The sequence below is a fragment of the Podarcis muralis genome, chromosome 12, assembly GCF_964188315.1.
Source record: "Podarcis muralis chromosome 12, rPodMur119.hap1.1, whole genome shotgun sequence".
NCBI lineage: Eukaryota > Metazoa > Chordata > Lepidosauria > Squamata > Lacertidae > Podarcis > Podarcis muralis.
Window position 1 is genome coordinate 39,336,567 of NC_135666.1, and position 21,111 is coordinate 39,357,677.

Consider the following 21,111-nt stretch of genomic DNA (forward strand, 5'->3'; position numbering starts at 1 on the left):
GGAGCAGCTGCACCTGGAGCAATTTGCTGGATCGGGGAGCATGATATTAGAAGCCGTTTATTTTGCAAAAAATTAAAGGGCATTTGCAGTTACATGGGAACTTGCACGGTACATTGGCCTAGGTTTATTTCATATGTCCATGCTGCATAGGGTGACCCAATGCATTGGCAACTATTAATATTTGGTTAGAAAAGGGAATTCAGCAGCAAGTGCAGTTTGTTGTTTTTAATGTTGGTGTGATTTGACAATGTGAACCTGCTCATATATTCCGTATTCAAGACAATGATGAAAGTGACAAAAATGGCTAGGTTGTCCTAGCATTGTATGAGTCAAATTTACTTCTATGGCTCCCGCTATTGAACTGACAACCTGATACACCCTGGGTTAAAGATGTGGAGCTTCCTCCCACCCCACTCTGAAGCAGTTAAAAAAAAAATCCTTACATTGGAAGTGAAACACTTATCAATACTCTATCCGATTAAAGTGGAATCCAATTTTCTCTGATGAAGCGAGGTGGTACTTATGACACGCTCTGGGTTTCACTTGATAAACTTGTCTCCACCAGCGGGTATCACATGATTACAAGGCTCTCTGTAAGAGCTGATCTGAGATAACCACTCCACACCAGCATGCTATCATATAACCATGTAAGTTATCTGATGGTGAAGCACAGACATTTGAATTACCTTGGGCTGTTCTTGCAACACTGCCCAATGTATCCTGATTTCTGCAAAGAGTATAATAGACCAAATACTTCTATCAGTATAGTGGCCCTCAGCAACAGCTTTCTGCTGAATCACTTAAAACTCCCTTTACATGGTTTTTAAAAGGCAAGTGCCCGTTTTCTTTCACACAGGCTTATTCATTTAATTGAAACACTTCAAATGGATATTGGGTTGGGAAAGGTTACATCACGTTAAAACAAAATCATTCTCAGCAGTTGTGCCGAGCTATTTAGCCTAATGATGTCAATCATTCTATGATAAATCAGTCAAAACTTGCTCTTGCAGCTAAACAAACCAGTATTGGCCAAATAAAATTTAACATGTTGAGCCCGACTCAGGATACCACTGCTAAATGGTGGATAAGACTTTTCATTCGGCTAAATTGCATGAGGCGCTCACAACTGGATGGAATTTTGGGGCTTCAGCTCAATACTTTGCACATAGGAGATCTCAGGTTCAACCCCTGGCTTTTTCAGATATGGCTGCATCAAGAGGTCTGTCCGAAACCATTGCCAATCTCTGTAAAAAAAATGCTGACGTAGATGGACCAATAAATCTGTATAAATCTGTATAAGGCATTAGCGCTTTTCAGCACGTAATTGCTGTGTTCCAATTTGGCTGAAAACCATGGTGCTGGTCATCATTTATAGAATGGCAGTGCTGAGATTTATCCCTGTTCAAAACACAGGCCTAGATACTTCTAAGGAAACTAGGACTAATTCTTAATTATGGGCAATATTCAACATTTGTCATACTCCAAGCAGTCACACTGAAATAAATGGACTTACATTATGTTGATTCCAGTGTGTCTGCTCTGAGTATGGCTAATGCTGAATATCATTATCCCCCTATTATTATTTACTATTTAATAATAATAATTTGGCACGCCATTGCACCCTCCTCGGATAGAAATACTTGGAAACTTTTTAAAGAACTACAAGATACCCTATTGTTTTGTGGTCACTTAGACAACACAAGGCTAGTAAATGATTTCCTGACAAACAACGGTACCAGCTTAGATGTGTTAATACAAAGAAATTCAGTTAGTGGTTAGATGCCACTTTTTTGCAGAATAAACCACATTTTTATCAGGCCACTCACCAGCTGTGTGCATACATTAAAGACCTAGTTGGTTGCTTTTATTTGTTGTAGACCACCAACAAGTCTCTAGGGACGCGGGTGGCGCTGTGGGTAAAAGCCTCAGCGCCTAGGGCTTGCCGATCAAAAGGTCGGCGGTTCGAATCCCCGCGGCGGGGTGCGCTCCCGTTGTTCGGTCCCAGCGCCTGCCAACCTAGCAGTTTGAAAGCACCCCCGGGTGCAAGTAGATAAATAGGGACCGCTTACTAGCGGGAAGGTAAACGGCGTTCCGTGTGCTGCGCTGGCTCGCCAGATGCAGCTTGTCACGCTGGCCACGTGACCCGGAAGTGTCTCCGGACAGCGCTGGCCCCTGGCCTCTTAAGTGAGATGGGCGCACAACCCCAGAGTCTGTCAAGACTGGCCCGTACGGGCAGGGGTACCTTTACCTTTACCTTTTACCAACAAGTCTGGACAACTAAATGCCACTAATGCAACAAACACACTAAGTCAGAAGGCTTGTCTGTTGATAAAATGCAAGAGCAACTCAGTGTATCTATCACAAAGCTGCAGGCCTACAGAAGTTGTTTGACTATAACTCCCATCATCTTTTCCCATTGGCCATGCTGGCTGGGGCTGATGGGAATTGTAGTCCAGTGACATTCAGAGGGTCACAGGCTCCCCATCCCTAATCTACTGGATGTGGGTAAAGCCCTGAGCAGCCTCTGAGCAATTTCCACCGCCAGAAAGGTCTTGGCTTTCAGATGGGTGTTTTCAGCCGAACTGCTCAGCCTCATTTACAATGACATCATTGGAAATACAGTGTCCTCTAAATCACTCCGACGCACGCATTCGCTTTCTCTGCTGAGCACGATCTGCCTCAGTGTTAAAGGGTTTTGTACTTGAGGGGGGGGGGGAGAGAAACATTTCATAGTAAGACATTTAAATGCCACAGATGTCACAACATTAGATGGTTGAGAGGTGTGTGTGGGTGTGGGTGTGTGTGTGTGTGTGTGTGTGTGTGAGAGAGAGAGAGAGAGAGAGAGAGAGAGAGAGAGAGAGAGCAGAGAGCAGAGAGCTTATCAGGGAAACAACATGCAGTTAGTGGCACTTTACATATGGTGCCTCTATGCACTGGTTCTGTGCAGGTTTGTTTTTTTTTAAAATGTCATCTAACAGCATAAATTCCATTCAGATGCAGCCATTATTATGAGAGCATCAATAACAGGAAAATCTAATTAGGGGATAAAAGGCTTGCAAGGGATGGAGCCCTTTTTCATATTGAAATGGTAATGAATTAAGCACAAGCCATGAAGGATATTGTTTTTTATGACTAGTGACAAGTACAAAGGCTCACAAGCCCTGCTTTCCGCCACAGGATTAAGTGAAATGTCTTTCTCATTTTCGCACCCGGCCCTTTCCGCTCTCAGTCAAGCAGCACATACCTTCCGAAATCTGCACGTATGTGCTAAATATGCTTGTGAATGCATTAATGCTGTAAAGACTCTGGTAGCGGGTAAAGAACCAGCCTATGTAAGCATGCCCATGCACCTCACCACATATGCATTCATTCACCATTCAGAAAGCCCAATCACATGCAGAGTCTGGAAGCAAGAAAGGGCATGGTTGGAAGCCTAGGTCTAAACACAAATGGACACAACCCACATGACGAAGGTGTCTGCATATGATGTGGAGTGCACAGAATGTTTATCCGTGGCACCAGCCAGGGTCATCCCATGACATTTTGCTGTCTGAGGCAGGACACCAAATTCCCCTCAACCCCACATCATGTATCCAAGGCAGGCACTGGAAGCAGAAGTCCCACAAGCAGCTCTTTCCCTTCCCTGGCAGAGAAACAATACAACAATATCTACAAGTAACAATGTTCTGCCTTTCTTGACACCCACAATCAGCTGCCTGAGGCAGCTGCTTCACAATGGTAGGGCCGGTGCTGCCCACTTATGTGAAACATAACACAGTGAAAACTGTCTCTCAGCTGTCCATTTACTTTAGGCACAACAAATTAAAATACCGGTAGTAAACCACTTTATACCAGGTCAGACTGCCACTGAGCTGTGGTCCTTTTCCAAGGATGCATGCAAAAGATGGCTGATGAACTACAGTCATGCCGGCTGCCTCATCTAGCAAGTTACCAGCAGGTAGGAAAGAATCAAATGCCATGATCAGCACTACAGAATCTTCTGAGCAGGATTCTAGCAGGCAACATTTCCCTGCCTGAGTCCTTCCTACGTTAAGTAAGACCACTATGCCCCTTGGGCTACTGTAATGAGAATGACTGTGGAGAGGCACTGTCAATCCAAATCACAGAATAAATGAGCAAATGAGACTTGGCAGTAAGAAAATGGGGATAAGTACAGTAGAGCAACCAATTACTGAGAAAGGGGCTTATTTTGTCTCCCTGCTCTGCAAAAAGTGACAGTGCTGAGGCTGCTATCTGATTCTGACATATTTCATGATGTGCCTATTTTAGCTATGATGAGATACACGCTTCTGGAACACCAAATACTTTTCGGGGGCTTTCTGTATTTTTGCAGCTAAGCAGCACCCACAAATTAAATGTTTATTATATCTAATCTATCTATCTTATTTTTATTCCACCTGATAAGAACTCATAGCTGATAAGAACACAGAGATAACCAGCTAATCATGACCAGACCACAATCACACCGTACATTTAAAGAACTATGATACCACTTTAAACAGTTATGGATTCTCCCAAAGAATTCTGGGAGTTGCAGTTTAAGGGTGTTGAGTGTTGTTAGAAAACCACAGAACTATGATTCCTGGAGTTTTATGAAAGAGGAATTGAGTGTTAAGCTACTCCGACTAATGAAGCTCTGTGAGAGGAACAGGGGCGTTAGTACCCTTAAAAAACTACAGCTCCCAAAATGTTAGTAGTGTGTGCGATTCTTTAGACTGAAGCAGCATACCTCAGGGTAATTTTCCAGCCAGCTTCAGTGTAATACACTATTTCTAAAAAGGTTGAATAATGCAGTGACATAGTTGGCAACTAATTTCAGTCTGAATTAAATTAGTGACCACTTAGCTTTAGGGCAATGTGAATTACAACCGGACAGAGGCAAGACCTGCTAGATGTTTACATTTATCTACCATGCTTAATGGTGTTTACGTTGTGTAATGATGTTGTTCAGCTGGTAAATCAGTTTCAAATACAGTACAGGATGACTTGACTTTAGCACTCAGAAGGCATCACAAAGCACAGCACAATTACAACCCACTTAAACATAAACAAATCCCAAAAGATAAATCGGTCTGCCAGGAAATATGAACAAACTAAACCCTTTAATTTCAATAACACAGCAGAGTTTGTGTCAATTAGGTACTGTTTGTTCAAGTTGCAAGAGGCTAAAATTCTTTACTAAAAGGTGTGCAAATTTTTGTTTTAATTTCTCAATTCATTTTCATTTTAAAAATTCATCTGAATTGCATTCATTTCATTTCTTATTCATTTTAATTGCATACGTCTAGGTCTTCCCAAGACGTTTTAACATAAATATCACTGAAAGATCAGGTCAGTCTCCTTCTGCCTCCAACTTCTTCCATATGGCACAAAATTTCCAGGTATTCTATTACTTTCCTACAATTTTCTAGACTGGATGAAGGATTAACGTTTAGCATCTGTCATAGTTTGCTATCTCTTCTCCTTCCCTGAAAACATTTCTCTGATCTGTATAGACGGGTTTTTTTAATCATTTCTATTGCTATGAAAAACTGAAACAATCAATTCGATGTGTGTACTAAATCTCCCTTGTTTCATAAAATATACAATTAAAAGCTACTTATCCCCCCCCCCCCCGCAAATGCTTGTTTAATAATGCTGCACCACCTTGTATTATTTCCAGAAACAACAAGAAGAAAGCACGACATTATGAAGATATGCAGGATGATAGTCAAATATGAATTTAGCTCTTTTTGGTTAATGGGTATATGCCCCACTTTCCCCATCCACCAAGAAGTTGCTCAAAGAGGCTTACAAATATAAAAGCAAAAATAAAAGCAAAAATAACCCAACCATTAAAACACAAATTAACTAAAAGGAGCAGCAAAACCACAAACAGCAGCACCATCTACTAGATGCATTAAACAAGAACAGAATCAAATGCCTATGGAGAAAAGGAAAGCTTTCAAACAATGAGGAAGATAACCCAACATTCCACACATACAGGGTGCAATGATGTTTTTGCCAAATGCAATAGCTTTTTTTCTTCTTTTTTTCTGGGACATTACATTGCTTTCATTAAATAGCAGGCTTAAACACAGCACAACAAAAACAGAAAAACAGACTTCAAGCAAACTAACATAGCATGAACAAGATAAAACACTTCCCCGTTCAGTTATCCTGAGCTCCAGTGATCACTAACAGGAAGATTCCAGCTGGCCTGTTTGTTGCACCCGTTCACAGAATCGGAGCTGGAAGGACCACGAGGATCCTCTCCAGGCCAGTCCCCTGCAATGCAGGAATCTTTCACCCAACATGGGACTTGAACCCATAACCTTGAGATTAAGAGCCTCATCCTCTACCACAGGGGTCAGCAAACTTTTTCAGCAGGGGGCCGCTCCACTGTCCCTCAGACCTTGTGGGGTTCCCGACTATATTTTGAAAGGAAAAATGAATGAATTCCTATGCCCCACAAATAACCCAGAGATGCATTTTAAATAAAAGGACACATTCTACTCATGTAAAAACACGCTGATTCCTGGACCGTCCACAGGCCGGATTGAGAAGGCAATTGGGCCAGATCCGGCCCCCGGGCCTAAGTTTGCCTACCCATGCTCTACCAGCTGAGCTATGTCAGGGCCTACAATGAACCTCCAGGGGTCAGACCCCACCTGAGAAATTTATATACTCTTCCACAGTGCTATTTTTCTAGAAAAAGGGGTGTCAGGACTCACCATGAACGCCTCCCTCGTCCTCTTAGAATGGCACTGGTGAGCACTGGAGAGGTGCTGGAACTGAAAAAAACTCTGCTCTTCTAGACTCTTGGTGGCTTGCTGGCCTAATACCCAAATTCAACCCACCTGTCAAACAAGGCCAATCTACAGAGGCCAGCAAAGTTAATCAACTCTGCAGCTGCATTCCTGCTGGCAGGTACTCAGCCTACACCTGGCCCACCAGCAGGTCTTCTCACATCCTGCTGCTACTTAGGCCTGGGTAAAAGCAAACAATGAAGCAAACCCCAAACCCTTGCCGCTTGCCAAGGTGCTACTAAGCAGGGAGGCAGAATCTTACAGACCAATCAACCTATCTCCTTGAAATACAAGTGTCTTTCACAGTAGGTTTCCCCTACAAATGACACATGCAAGAGGGTCAGAACATCTGTTCTTAAAGGATGAGCAGATTGCCAAAAGAGATCTTTCAAGCAGCTTGGTCTCATGGGCTTTATAATCTATAACAAGCATTTTTAGATTTAGATTCCTACATTATGCTAGCTTTTGAAGCCCATTTAGCCACCGGTTCCACCTGCACATTTGTCAACAGATTACAGATCACTCACACTTTACACGCATTTAAACTTGTACAATTTCAACTTGACATACTTGGTGACTGGCCAATTGAAATGGCACAAATTAAATGCAATGACGGTCGAGAGCTTAAAAGCTATTTCCATGCTGGGAAAACCTTGCACAGAAATAGCTTTTGAGCTCTGGGAGGCTCTCATGAGATCTTGCAAGAGCTTCCCAGAGTCCATGTGAGAGCCTCCACTGGAATTGCTACATTGCTGGAAGAAACTGTGCGAAGGCTGCCCTTGCAACTCAGGGCAATGGGAGAGTGAAATAGTTGCATCAGAGAGGAGTGCTTCCGCTTTCCAGTTTGCAGCTCTTATCTTTTCTCAGTAAATAATAAAATCACATGGCTACAATAAGAGGAAACCCTTTGTTTGTTATGGTGCCTGGGGTGAAGACTCATCGATACAAACCCCATATAATTAAGTGATAATATTTATAGACTTCAGCTTCCTGCTTTCTTTTTGGTGTCCTGCTGATGGACTAACAGCAAACAAAAGCTCATGTTCTTAATGTTAGAGGCACAACATTAATGCTGCTGGAGAAACGGGAGCGGAAAGCCAGGCTTCAAAAGGGAGCTGCTTACGGTACATTCTTTTTCTCTTGTTCCAGGAGAGCAGCTCTAAGATTCTTGCTATATAGTACATTATTTCCCCTGCATTCCACACTTCCTCCAAAAGACAACTGGAGTCAAGCACATCTGGGGACCCTGCCTTTCCCTCTCTGCTCACAGTTCAAAAAGCAGCCTGAAGGCAATTTGGTGTTTAAAAAAGTACAAGAGGGGAAAGGGTTAAGCAGACTCTCCCTCTCTACCCTTTTTTCCCATTTGGCCATAGCCTGGCCTAGGAGTCCCACTTCATGCAGTGTCTAAATTATCCTAACAAAAGGGGTAAACTTTGTTCCTAATCACCATCATAGTCTCCTATGGTTTGGCCTCATCCATCGTCCTCAACTTTTCCTAATAGCCAGCTTAGGACCTATTCTAACTACAGCTGCCCGACGTTTCCTCCCAGAAAGCCACACTTGGAAAAAAACCGCTATGCTAAAACAAACACACACCACCCCTAGAACTGGAGTGTAACTTTATACCTCTGCAATCCATGCAATAGTAAACTCTCTTTGCTTCCCCTTGTGGTATGAAGGGTCAGTGCAGCCTTTTGCAGAATCCATGGAATACAGGACACTTAGGTCACGTCTATACTATCAAGCACTCTCATGTCACTTTGCAGTTATTACTTTCCCAAAGGATCTTGGGAACTGTAGTTTGTTAATGGTCCTGAGAGTTGTTAGGAGACTCCTATGCCACTCACAGAACTGCAATTCCTGGAGTTCTCTGGGAAGAAGGATCATTAAACCACTCTTGAGAATTGAATCCCCTTGTGAAGAATAGTAGAGGCTCTTCTAATCCTGCAAGGAAGCCGGGTTTCAGCCCTTATCAGGTGATGCACAGGAAGATGCATACCTTGTAGAAAGGTGGCGCAATGAGTCGGTGTGTCTGGCTGTTAACCAGAAGCTTGGTGGTTTGAGTCCTCCCAATGGTGGCTGTGGGGAGCATTCCTGCATTGCAGGGGGTTGGACTAGATGACCCTCAGGGTCCCTTCCAGCTCTATGATGCCATGATCAATTGCACTCATTTGATGGTGATGTTTGTTTCTACCCGGGTCCAAGGCTTTTTACAGATGACATGCTTCTTGTCAGCACTGGTTCAGGGTCGTGGGATCCCCCCCCCCCCCCATATATAGGTTGAGCAGAAGATGAGCAAGCAGGTACCCACACTGGCTATATTAGGCTTGGAGTTTCTTCCTTCCGCTGCAAACCTGATTTTTCTCTAACCAGCAGCAAAAGGGTGTGGTGTGACTTTTATAGCAAGCCCCAAACCCACCCCTATTTCCCTCACTTGCCATGAATACTCCTGGACAGAACACGGGCCTCAGCCCTTACCTTGGCCACTAGGTACCACCTTCCATTCCTAACTTACCACGACTGCCAGTTAAATTTATTGTTAGAGGCCAAGCTAATGAGCAAGGCCACAAGTAGCTCGTAATAATACGCAGGGTCCTTTTCGGGGGGGGGGGGGAATCTTCTCTAGACTCTTTTATTGCTCATGTGGCTTTGTTCTGAATTAACTTGTTACCTCTGGGAAATCTGTCTAATTCGTTCATGGCGTTTCTTACACGGGCTTAGTCATGGCTACTTGCTTAGATGGCTTTAAAAGGGAATTAGATAGACTCATGGAGAGTAATGCCTACTCTTCATAAAGGCAATGCGCAACCTTGTGCACACTCATTTCACTGAATGCCAGACTCGGGGGAGCAACCGCCGGAGAAGGCTGCTGCCTTTGTGTCCTAATTCTGAGCTTCCCAGAGGCATTTGAGCAGCCACTGGAGGGAAAAGGATGTTGGAACAGGAGGACCTTTGGTCTGATCCAGCAGGGCTCTGCGTGCATTCCTACGTCTCGTCGCAGAAGTGCATGACAAAGACTTGGTTTCTTTAAAAAGAGCAGACATGAAAGGAACATTCCCCACTTAGGAGTGTTAATATACAAATGGCTGAAAGACTCCACCTGTTCTACTGAGGATTTTCTGTCCAAATTAATTAATATCATGGTGCTTCTTTTAAAGGGGAGGAAAAAAACTATCTCACTTGTAGGAGAGACTTGTGGAGGAACAAATGCGGTTCTTAAATGCTGGATTGTGCTTGTCGGAATCTGCAAAGGAACATCCCCCTCTATTTTCTCTAACAAACGGTCTGTGTAAAACACCCCATGGCAATATCTCCGACGGAGGCATTTTCAGCAGACAACAAAGGCTGGAGCACTGGGAAAAAATGTTTTCTTCTTTTGTAGGGTGGTAATGATGTGATCAAACAAGGACATAATGGCAGCTCGGCCTATTATCGTGGTCCCTGGACAAAACACCAGCCGGTTTGAAATAGGTGTTCCTGTAGGCATGAAAGGAAGCCATCAGATTGAGACAGCGTGTGTAAATGTGTATTTCCATGCTTGGGTGTTCGAACAGCTTCCAGAATTTGGTTATGGGGGAGATAGTAGTAGTGAACAGAGACTCTGCCATCCATAGGCTTGAAATCCTATGTGCATGTTTCCCTAGGGAGGCAAATGAGGAGCCGCCACACATTGGCCCTTTCAAAACTGGGCTCCTATTAATACTGCTGAAGCTTCCATGCCAAGCTTGAACCAGAATTGAAAGCGTGTTTCCAGCCTCAGCTGCTGTGCCAGCTCCAGCCTTTACTTGGGAATACAGTCGTAGCTCAGAAGTTGAACAGAATCTGTTCCAGAAGTCCGTTCAACTTCCAAAACGTTCAGAAATCAAGGCGCAGCTTCCGATTGGCTGCAGGAAGGTCCTGCAGCCAATCGGAACCCACGTCAGACATCTGGGGTTCCAAAGAACATTCGCAAAGCGGAACACTCACTTCCGGGTTTGCGGCGTTCGGGAGCCAAAACATTCGTCTCACAAGGCGTTCGACTTCTGAGGCATGACTGTATTAATTTTGCCAGTTACCCAGCACCCTGGACACTTCCAGATTAAAATACTGTCATAGTGTTGCACGCCACCCCTAAGGAAACAAAGGGAACAGCTCTATGCTTGATGGGAAATGAGTAGGTCCCCCTTCCTCAGCTGGCTGGTGGTTATAATAATAATAATACAGTGGTACCTCGGTTTACGAATTTAATCTGTTCCGGAATTCCATTCTTAAACCGAAGCACGCTTTCCCTAATGAGGCCTCCCGCCGCTGGTGCCCTTCCACCGTTCGGATTCCGAGGCAAAGTTCTCAAACCAAGACACTATTTCTGGTTTTGCAGAGTTTGTAAACCAAATCGTTCTTAAACTGGACTGTTCTTAAACCGAGGTATAATAATAATAATAATAATAATAATAATAATAATAATAATATATTTATACCCCACCCATCTGGCTGGGTTTCCCCAGGCACTCTGGGCTGCTTCCAACAAAATATTAAATACAATAATTCATCAAATATTAAAAGCTTCCTTAAACATAAAGACAAAGGCTACAGTTGAGAGTTATGTGAGCCTGAAGCTGGCAGCAAAGCAACAGGCTGGAAAGCCGCAGAATCAGAGCCATGCCTGATTTCTGCCCGAGTCCAAGGCAAGGTCCTCTTGGGGCGTAGCACAGAACTGCTCCCTTTGTTTCCTTAATGGCCTACAGCGGTACCTTGGGTTAAGAACTTAATTCGTTCCGGAGGTCCGTTCTTAACCTGAAGCACCACTTAACTAATGGGGCCTCCCACTGCCGCCGCATGATTTCTGTTCTCATCCTGAGGTAATGTTCTTAACCCGAGGTACTATTTTTGGGTTAGCGGAGTCTGTAACCTGAAGTGTCTGTAACCCGAGGTACCACAGTATTGCTTTATCAGGAAGCTAGCCAGGAATTAGAAGGGTCTCAGCATACAGCCTGCTCTCCCGCCAAAAACTTAGAACACTACCTGGGTCGTCCTTGAAAATGTCTGGAAATGTCAATTGGTGCAATATGCACTGGTGAGGCTTCTGATGGTAACCCAGTTTATTCAGCCATATTACAAAACACTGATATTAGATCAGTGACATTGGTTCTGAATTTGTTTGCTGGTGAAATTCAAGATGCTGACCCTTACCTTCAAAGCCCTGTAGGACTAGGAGATGTTTAGTTATTTATTCCTCCACCCTGTGAGATGTGAGAACAAGGATGCAGGACCAGATCATCTCATCAACAGGAATCAAGTTATAGAATTCATTTCTTCAGAAGATCTATCTACCTCATCGACTGAGTTCAGATGGCAAGTTAACCCTGTTTCAATGCAATATTTTAAGAAATTGCCCACTGCTGTTCTGGGATTCTCCCAGCTGCTACGTGGTGCTCTCGGGACCTAACAGGAATGAAAGCATAATATGTAAGTAATTAGGGAAATGAATATAGTTGGAATTTCGAAGAATTAAAAAATGGGCAGGGGCGCAACAGGCTGGGGACAGGCAGATAAGTAGAATCAACATTGTCAAGATAAAAACAGCAGTAAAGATACCTACTTGTTTTGATATCTTCAGGTTATTTCAGTTCACCCTGCAACCATTTCCTTCTGTTTTCCTTTAGCTAGACTCTTTTCTTGAGCCTGTGAACCAGGTGACTGTGAAGTACATTTCACTGCATTTGGCCCTAACAGCGTCTTAATAATATTCATGTCTCTCACTGTCTCTTTCTTCTTAAAGCGTGACTCTTCCATCCCCACCATCATTCACATTTTCTACACTTGTGTCCGGTTTTAGCTAAGAAAATAGAAAGAAGCAAGCACTTGTTTGACAGGCAAATACAAATAATGATGCAGAACACTGCGAGGATTTATTTATTTTTTGTAAGCCTCAGAGTTCTCCAAAGGTTTTGTGCTATTTTGGCTCTTACAGAAGTTGAGCAATCCCCTATGGATTCCTTAAAGGAAGTTCACCTTCTTCAGGATGTGGAAATGCCTATACAAAAGAAAACGTTGATTATGGTTTGTGAGTATCTGTGACTGCTCACACAAGTCCTGATCCAGGAAAAAAAGCACGTTTGGTAGCAAGGCAGCCATGGGAAGGGCCACAGCTCAGTGGCAGAGGTCACAGGTTTGATCTCTGGTATCTCCAGGTAGGATGGGGGGAGGGAACCCTGCCTAAAAAACCTGGAGAGCTGCTGTCAATCAGTGTGGACAATACTGAGCTACATGGACCAATGTAGATGGACAGCTGAAACGGCGAGGCTTTATCAGCATCAGTTGTTTGTTAAGGGAGGCAGAGAGTCCGGGTTCATTCCCGTTCTCTGTACCACACAACACAGAGTCCCAGATGCTCTCACCATATGAGTAATCTACGCAGCATATATGGTAGCACTGAGAAAAAGGGGTAAACAAAACATATTTGTACAGTATGACTCAAAAGGCAAAAATGCATTAATTAACCGGATTCAGCATATCTGACATCTGCTGCTCACACTGAGAGAGATCCCTGCTTCTCCAGTTGGCAAAGCAGGGACTAGCAAGGGGAGTCTAAACAACGCAGCCCAGAAGGGTCATTGCAAAGGCTCACCTTAGATGCAGAGAAATAGAAATCTGTTTTGCGCCGATATTATTCCAAGCTGTTTCTGCAGTTGGCTAGGTTTGTAGAATTCTCAGGTTTTTCAAGCTCTCGAGAGAGGAGTCTTTGGACTCCCAAACAGGTAGAGTAAAAAATTTCTTGTACTAGTGAGCCCCTGAACAACCCCTCCCTCCTTTCTTCCTGCTGGGCCCATTATTGGAGCTCTTTTCTCCAGCCTTTGTGCATCACTCAAGAAAAGAGAGAATCACACAAAAACTAAAGCCATGCACACTTGTTATTTCCATGTAGAGCACACCTGGATGCAGACTGGAGAGGAGCCACTCTTTTCACCCTGTCCCAGCAATGGATCTTCTTCTCATAGCAACTGCATGTGGTTGTCTGCATGCAAAAGCCAAGCCAAGCCAAGGTGCTTGCGCCTCCTCACATGTAGGGGGTGCTGCCCAATTAGAGCAGTTGGTTGTGTGAGTGTGCCAATGGCAGACAATCCACACATGCAAGGAGGGGCTGGTGCTTTAGCCATTGTATTTGGTCAAGGAAACCCAGACAATGGGGCCGGGGCTAAAAGTGCAGCCCTGCTGCAGCCTGCCCTTTGTGCAAGAAAGGAGAGCAGAGGGTTTATTCACTGTCTCAGCCCAGCACTGTAACAACAACAACAACAACTTATTATTTATACCCCACCCATCTGGCTGAGTTTCCCCAGCCACTCTGGATGGCTCCCAACAGAATTAATGATAACAATAACAATAAAAAAGCAATAAAACACCAGACATTAAAAACTTCCCTAAACAGGGGAAGTGTACCTGACACCAATACCGATTGCCGTTACTGTCTTATGTATTTATTTATATACCACTTAATACCAGGATAAGCATCCAAGCAGTTTGCAAATATAAAAACCAATTGTGCAGGCATTGAAATATAAACACCCATAATTGAAATGCACGATAAAAATCCAATCAAAATATAAAAATGACAGCTGGGACAGCTCAGTTGGTAGAGCATGGGATTCTTAATCTCAGGGTTGTGGGTTCAAGTCCCACATTTGGCAAAATATGCCTGCATTGCATGAATTTGGAACTAGATGACTCTTGTGGTCCATTCCAGCTCCATGTCTATGATTCTATATAAATCACCATAGTTAAAATAGGCAATAACACAATTTCATCAAAACAACTCAGAAGACTAAAGAGATGAAGTGAATGCTAAAGCAAACAGGTGTACAATATCTTTAAAAGCCAGTAGAATGATAACACCATTTTACTTCAGAGAGAGTAAATATCACAGCGCTGGTGCCACCAGAGAAAAAGCCCAGCTCTGCATCACAATAATCCTTAGGATGTGGCAAGATTCACTTGGTTTACATCAGGCACTTGAGGACATGTAGGGAAATGTAATCAGACCCAGTTGCTATTGCTACTGCAGCCAGTTAAGCCAATGGGCAGGGAACTGGTTGGCAGAATGGCCAAATAGGTATCGGCATCAGCACCAGTGGGACCCTCCCAGGACACTTGGCCAAGGGAGTTACAGCACCCAACAAATACAGGAGAAGCTGCTGTCTGGACAGGCCTTTGCAGCAATGACAGCTATTTTCTGCTTTGAATGTTTATGGCCCAGGAAGAAATGAGGGCTTGACTTGCATTTGTTCCCCAAACAGAAGAACTTTTCATTCCGAGTTCTGCAAAGGCTCTTGATAATTACCCCGATTATGCCTGCCACTAAACAGCAAGTGCCATTTATAAATACTCCGAACAATTCTGAGCGCCAGCACGCTTATTACTACCTCTGTTTGTTTTCATTAACTAAAGATTTAACTGCCTTGGTAACCGGCAATTCTGGCTATATTTGTAGTCTGACTGAGGTCAGGACAACATGTGAATGTTTCTTTTCAGGGCTGAAAGTCTGTGATTTGTGTCAAGGTACTAATTCATTACTATGCCTCGTCTGTCGCCGTTTTGCAAAAAAACTGACAACCACCAGCCAAAAAAGAGACAAGGAAGAATAGAAAATTTAATACACAACTGTGATTGAGCTAAATTAAGAGGAGGGGGAGAAGGAAGATTTAAAAAGGAAAAGATGCTAGACAGAGCAATCCTAACTTGGGGATGATCAGAGTGGCAGAGAAGGGTGGTGTTTTTCCCCCTCGCTCCTCCAAGGAAGCATAGCAAAGGCATGGTCTGGGCCAGCCTAGGATCCAGCAGATCCTGCGACAGACTTGCTCCACTCCACACCATTTTGCTACTGCCAGCAGAAACACCAACACCACCAGCTCCCAAGGCACCCACACCTTCAGTGGGCACAGCAGGTGCTTTTGTGGAGCTGGATGAGCTTGGGGCGGGGGTACTGTGGGGGAAAAGACATATTTGCCAAATCCACACCCACCCACCCCGCCATCCCAGAGCAGGAGTTAGGAGAGCTCCCTAAATGGAACAGTCATACCCAGAAAATTAATCCTATATACAAACAGCAAACTCAAGATTTTGAGTATGGAGTCAACATGGGCCACCCATGCACACACACTAAGGCTTGCAGAAACACAATGATCTTTAGAAATAAATTCTATGTGGCATTTCCTCCTCCCCATCCCTGCTCATTGAAAACTGGGTGGGATCAGTAGCCATGAAACACTGACTACTGGGTGGGTGAGCAGGGGGAGAGGAGGAATGGAATATCCTGGGAAGGGGTACCTAGCTGACATTCCTAACAGGAGCAGTCCATGCCGCAACATTTTCTTTGTTGCAGATCTCAGTGCATTGCTTTAAGAAAGAAAGCTTTATTGATTGATTGAGTAGGTATAAAACATTTCCATTTCTCATTTGGGCTTTAAAAGAGCCCCACAGGTTTCATTCTTTTATTACAATGATTGAATACAATGGTTCACAGCTGTGTCTGTAACTATGCAACTGTAACAATACTTCTTGAATAAGTGATAAAAACCTTAATGGATAAAAAAGAAAACCACACCAATATCTAAAAAAAAGAAAGAAGAGATGCTCAAGCCATACAGAGAAAGCGTAAAATTACAATGCATGTAAAAGCCTTGGGGAACAAAAATATATTTATCACCCCCTTGATATGCAACAAAAAGGGGTCAGTCTAACTTCCTTGTTGTGCAGTTGGGGTGCTCCTACTGATAAGGCTCTGCCCCAGGTCCCTACCGATTACAGGACACAGAACAGAGCCCCCAGTGACAACCATGATTGAAAGACAGGCAAGTTCATGTAGGAGGAGTCATATCTATATAGCACTCAGCTCCTTCTTGTGGTTCAGCTGCTGAACATAGTTGTATCTGAAGTGCCATCTACTTTAATTGGGTGACATGGAAAATACAACTGACCATATTTTGCCCAGCAGTAGTGATGGTGGGGATAAAGTTTAACTGATTAATTTGTGCCTGTTTCAGTATGAAAGCAAGGGTGTCAACCCAAGTTCCTATGAGCAGAGCTTTTTCTGAGTGGGCCCAGCTCAAGATAAATGTTAACATTAATCCTTAACCTTCAAATAGTGGGAACTTAAATTTCAAAATGTCCTTAATAGCCGTTAATGCATGCATCCACATCTGAGCTCAGCAGGTAGGGCTCTCTTGGGCTGACTTCCAAGCTGGCTGTTTTTAGAAACCATCAATTGTTTTGTCTCAGTTTAAGCTGCTTCCTAATCTTCATAGCAGGAATCCAAGATCAAATATGGCCTTCCGGGAACACCATGTATCACTCCTAATCTTTCCAGAAGACATGAAAGAAAGAGGTAAATGGTGGGTGAAATGTACATACTTGCAAGCCATGCATGAGTAAGGTCAGACTAGGGACGTGGCCAATTTCAGTTCTCTTGTTGAAGGAGACTCCAGTTAGTCTCTCAAAATAAATGAGAAACCACCAGCTCAGCATGGGTCAATAGCTCTGCTTGAGTCATGGACTGCTTTGCTTTGGGCATGCTGAGGAATTAGCCCTGATCATGATGAAAACTAATTTGTTCAGGGGAGTGTAAACAACCCATTCTCTCATGGGCAATTTGGGAGGCGCTAAACTGTCAAGACTTTGGTACACCAAACATTGACTGCTCCAAGAAGATAATGAAATCAAGCAAATGGCCTGATGCTTGGGGTAAGCTAAGGCAATGTATTTGCTTCTTAGCAAGCAGATCCATTGAGCAGGTCACATGCAACACAGAACAGTTCAAGGCTACACAAACAGTAAACTGAAACATCAGCAATGTCTTTAAGCAGAACACTCTCCTCTCCTGAAGCTCAATCTACCCACACACATATATATCCCACAATTATCTCCAATAGGTTTAGTGGCTTCCATGGTTCTCTCTTTCCTCTTTTGATCCTTACAACAACCCTCTGAGGTAGGTTAGGTTGCGAGGTAGAGATGAGCCCAAAATCACCCAGTGAGCTTCATGGCCGAGTGGGGATTTGAACCCTGGTCTCCCAGGTCCTAGTCTGATACGCCTACACCAAACTTGCTCTCACTTTCCTCCCTTATTTTAAATACTTTCAAAGACATCTCTTGGTTTTCCCCCATAGTTTCATACATTTGTTGCACATGGATGAAAATAATTTGGTTTTTAAGCCATTTCTGGATATTTTTTCTTCCTCTCAAGAGTGGCCTGATTCAATTTGCAAGCCCAAGGAACCCTGTCATCAGCTGAAACTTTGCCGTGTGTTCCGCTTATAAACTGAACTGATTTCTCAATAATGATGTTATCCACAACAGAGCCTAACTCTATCAGATAACAAAGGCACCAAGTCTGGACACACATGCAAATTAAATTTACAGCTACAGCAAAATGCACCCAACGTGTTTGCTGTCATGCTGGCATTATTAAATCTCTACCCATGTGTTTTGCCAAGATTTGCAATACAATAAATCTGCCACATGGTATGCAAAGATGATCTGAAGAGCTCATGGGAGCTGTGGGGATGGTTGTCAGACAAAACTCAAAAGAAAGAGACTGATTTGTAGTACTAGAGGAAGTGGGAGAAAATTAATTTCCTGGGCCATCATTTATCTGTTGTGAAAACAGCCCTCCTTCTTGCCCAGCAAAAGGGTATGGGAAGTGCTCACACTATTTTGAATGTCTGCATGCGGATTTGGGCTTGATGTAACATTATTACCAACAGCTGAGCAGATTGTTTATGATGGGGAGGATCATAGCTCGGTTATAGTCAGTGGCATTGCAAGGTCTGAATCCAAGCCTGGGGATCCCCCAAACGAGTACCAGAGGCATGCAATAGTGACTGATGAAAAGCAGGGAACAGGGCTAAAGTTAGGAACACCAGACACCCTTTTCTCTTTCCCCACCCCCTTTACACATCTAAAGGGGTTCAGGAGCCTGGCACTCAGTTAAATCAAACACCAGTGATCCAGGCACACCTGCCACCTTCTGTTCTCTAGTGTCTTTCTGGACATGGCCTAAAGCAGGGTGGTCCAGCTTTTCATACCAAGTGGGCTGCTAGTGTGGAACCCACGGACCACACACTGCCTTGTGGTGTGCAGGCGCCTGCGAGTGGGAGTGAAGTCTAAATTTGACACCAACACACCAGCCCTTGCACTGCCACTCCAAAGCTGGGCAAGCGAGGTGCTGGGCTTTGGGAAGGAGGAAGGAGGGCACTGGCAGTGTCCTAGAGCTGTCCCACCTCCTTCTCAAAAGGTGGGCAAGAGTTTACTAGGCTTGGGGAAAGTGGGACCCTAGAAAGCTATTGCCAGTCAGAGTTGACAATAGTGGGTGAGACTGATGGCCTTACCTGGTATAAGGCAGATTCCTCCAAGGAATCACTATCAGGCCTAGTGGTCATTCCACCCACTCCCATGATCATGGGTGGAACACGGACTGTAAGAAGAGACTGCAAGCCTTTTGCACCGTTGTGTCTCAGTTGCAGTGCCAGCAGCACTGGCCCTAGGATATATACTTCACAGCCCAACAATGTGTTTTACATTAAGGTATCAAGTAACAAAATCACTAGCAGTGAACTTTCATAAAACTCAACTTGCGATTTGGAGGTGTAAGCAATAGAGAGAATCTGGTGCCAGTCTACCGTGCCACCTGCTGGCAGGGCACTGCCATTCCAGAGTAGGCTGCCATATCTGAGGAGTAGAACATGTGCGTTTCTAATTCAGCCACTGCCCTAGATAAGCTGAAGCAGGTGGTGTCCCTGTCCTCCTTGCATCGGGATCAAGTGTTATTGGGACCATCTATCATGTTACGTGTTGGTGCCACTAGAATTTATTGTAGACAACACGCATTTCAATAGGCACTTCCTACTCAGAGACTTCCACTTCCCTCAAAGGGCCAGGCTACAGGTTACACAGGAGATTTGTGTCTGGGTATTCCAACCTCTTTTCCACTGGAGTGCACCCACAGTGGGGCAGTGCTGGTTTCTTTGGAACAGTGGTGTGGAAAGAGGTGTTTAATTTTTTCCTTCCGCCTCTGCTGTTTTTCCAGACAGGAGCACCCCTCCAGTTGCTGTTTACTCAGAAAAGCAGGAGCCTAGGCAAGGGATTTTGAAGAGGAGAATCCTGAAGGAGATGAGCAAAGGGCTAACTGCCCCTGACTTGCTGTTGCTAACACACAAACCCCACAAGAAACCCAGACAGGCTTCCATTGCTGTATTTTAGTAGGGAAGGGGGAGGAAGAAAGGAAGAAAGAAAAGGTGATCCATTCATTGATCTCCTGCATAATGTGTAGTTTGGCCCTAATTTTAGCTAGCAAGTACAATGAGAGAGTTAACAGCCCTGATGATTGTCCTCCAGAGAACAGCATACTGTGGTAGGCAGGATGATTACTATCCTGCACGGAGGCAGGTTTGGTTTCCGAAATTACACCTTTCATGTTTAATCACTGTCATAAGTATACACTTGAGAGCCCCACACAGGAGAACAGTAAAAGTAGTCTTTAAAAAACTCTTTGGCATTCAAAAGCCAGGAAGCTGACCAACGTAGCTGTGCCACCATTTAAGCAGTCCATTGTTTTCAGAGGAGCACTGAAACCCAACAGTTGTTACTGCTTTGCACCAGGCCTACATTAGAAGGAAGCTATGAGAAGTCTTTAATTTAGAGCTCAGATGGTTTGCAAAGTGCAACACAAGGGACTCTGCACCGTGCCCTAGTATTCCGCATTAATCTTTCTAAGAAAACGGTACTCTATTTTTCATTTATTCATACCTTCAAAGCATTTATCTGCCCCTTTTCAAGCAGAAACAACTCCCAGGGCGGCTAATAGATCAACAGAAATAACACAGTCCCTGCCTCCAAGCTTACAATTTTAAAAAGGCAAGACACAAAAGGAAAAAGGAAGGAGGAAGGAAGAGGAAAACCAATAAACACAGGCAGCAAAATCATTACATGGATTGCTCAGTTCAGAAAACAGCCCTGAGAAATAGTTTGGCGACCCAATCTTCCTGAAATAGGCTTATTTGGATTCTTGTCCTTCCCACTGCACAAGGTAGAGTCATGGGGATCCAGGTGGTGACATCACACCCAGAAACAGATTGTCTTTAACAATTATTAGAACATGCTTTTCACTTGGATGTGTCTATAGAAGGGGGTAGAAAATGCACACACCATCTGTGTTACACATTACTCAGTATGATCCCTTATGAAGCCAGGCTGGATGGCATGCTCTCAGACTCCTAACCCTGGTTGTTGGGAATGTACTGTGAGATCCCTTGTTCCTTCCTGCTGCCCTGAG

General features: G+C 44.0%; 1 protein-coding gene across 1 annotated transcript in view; it reads right to left on the reverse strand.

Annotated features, from left to right (window-relative positions):
* TBC1D5 (TBC1 domain family member 5) overlaps positions 1-21,111 on the reverse strand; it is a 286,484-nt gene that overhangs the window by 18,167 nt on the left and 247,206 nt on the right. The gene's annotated exons all lie outside the window — the stretch shown is intronic.